This window comes from Psammomys obesus, unplaced genomic scaffold, assembly GCF_907164565.1.
Source record: "Psammomys obesus unplaced genomic scaffold, mPsaObe1.curated_primary_1811, whole genome shotgun sequence".
In the NCBI taxonomy this organism is placed as follows: domain Eukaryota; kingdom Metazoa; phylum Chordata; class Mammalia; order Rodentia; family Muridae; genus Psammomys; species Psammomys obesus.
In genome coordinates, this window is record NW_026585698.1 from 1,461,292 (window position 1) to 1,463,622 (window position 2,331).

The window sequence follows — 2,331 nt, forward strand, 5'->3', positions numbered from 1 at the left end:
TCTATCTATCTATCTATCTATCTATCTATCTATCTATCTATCTATCTTGTATTTATCTACCTATCTATCAATCATCTGTCATCTATCTATCTTTCTACCTATCAATCTATCAATCATCTATATCTATCAATGATCTATCTATCTATCTATCTATCTATCTATCTATCTATCTATCTACCTACCTACCTACCTATCCATCCATACATCTCCCCCCTTTCTTTTTCTCTGAGACAGTTTCTCTGTGTAGCCCTGGCTGTCCTGGAACTCACTGTGTAAACCTGGCTGTCCTGAACTCAGGGATCCACTTGCCTCTGCTTCCCTGATTCTGGGATTAAAGGTGTGTGCCACCATGCCCAGCATGAGAAATACATCTTTTCAACAAAACTGAAAATTTTTTCCATAGGCCTCTAAGAATACTTCGACTTGGCCTTTATGTTTTCTGTATACTGTTGGGCAGTATGCCAAAAAGATTTTTTTTTTAACAATGGCTGCTGAGAATTTTGTTTGTTCTGGATTCTACATAAAACAAACAAACAAACAAAAAACCAAAATCCTAAAAACAAAAAACCAACCAACCAACCAACCAACCAGACAAACAAACAAACAAACAAACAAACAAAAAAAAAAACCAAAAATAAAACCAACAACAAAACCTGAAGAACAGTAATTAGTTAGACTTGGCCATATGTTTTACTATGTCCACAATGGGTTTCGGGGTCAATGTTTTTCTTTCCATATGATTATAATTTCTTTTACTAATTTAAATGAGAGTTTAAATGAAGAAAACGTTCTGGGTTCCCCAATCTTGAATATATGTGTATTTTAATAACTGAATAATTGTTAGACCATAGAATAGAAGTTCAAAATTATTACTCTTTTGTTCGTTTGCATGTGTGGATGTCAGAAGAAACTCAAGGTAGTTCGTTCTCTTCCTCCACCACATGGGTCTCAGGAATCAAACTCAGGTCATCAGCCTTCATGGCAAGTGCTTTTACCTGATAAGCCACTTAACTGGCCCCCAAATTATTTTGTTTTAGAACACTGAAATTATCTTGAAATTGCCTTCTTTTAAATATATATTTGACCTAATAGCAACCATTAGGAAAAACCATAATATAAAAGCTAGTCTATCCTTTCTCTTAGACTTATACTCATTTTAGTATTTCCCACATTTGTCTTATTCGTGATTTTCTCTTTATCTCATTCTGTTTTTAATCATCTGAGAACAAGTTATAGCCACCTTCTCTTCTCTTCTAAATACATAGTGTGTGTTTTGTTTTATAAACAATGCTTTCTTTATCACATTTTTATGTATTTCGTGAGTGTGTGGACAAGCATGTGTGGAATTTGTGGAGGTCAGAGGACAACCTGACAGAGTTGCTTCTCCTACCAAGTGGGTACTGAGGATCGAACTCAGGTCGTTAGGCTTGTAGGAAGGCACCTTTAGTTCTGAGCCATCTCTGAGCACTTTTTCTTTATTGTTGTTTTGATTGTTATTTTGAGACAGGGTTTCTCTGCATAGCCCTGGTTCTTCTGAAACTCTCTCTATAAACCAGACTGGCACGAAACTCACAGAGATCTGTCTGCCTCTGTCTCCTGAGTACTGGGATTAAAGGCCTGTGACAGCAGGCCCTTGTGCAATTCCTAAGAGCAGCAAGATACATTTTGCTAGGGTTGCCAGCTGCACTTATTCTGGCTCCGGGTCCATTACATTTTCATGCCTCCTTGGTTTCATTGTTTTGGATCCGTTCTTCAGTCTTCCATGGCACTGGTTATTAGAAAGGACAGGAGAACTTTCCATAGAGCCATCCTAGGACAGGGCCTTCAGGTGTCTAATGTCACTAGCATGGATTTGGAGGTTGGTGGGGCTGCACACAAGTGGGCTTAATTCGGCTTCTTCCACCTTTGCTTCCTCAAAGCTGGCGCAATGAACAATCTGCTTTGACAGTGTCTGATCCTCAACACTTTCGGCCTGTCCAAGCTTGGAATTCCTGGGAATGACCTTCGGCAGCTTAAGGGTGGAGGGATATGGGGAATGGGGGCAACTGATCTCAGTCCAGCTTGAGCCATCCAGGTCTGTTCCTACATAGATGCCTGAGGGACTGTGTATTCTGCCTTTTCTCAACCATGCTCACAGCTGTCAGCAGCAACTACAGTTACGTCATAGTAAAAAGCCAATGGTCATACTGCGTGTCCAGCCATCACTGTAGATATCAGAAGAAATTTAGAGTTCAGCCTCGGGAAGTAAAGGGCTGGGGGAAGGTACCTTGCTTGTTAGTGTGTGGCTACATCTTGAATTAATATTTTGATTTTTTTATTTAATATGCTAAG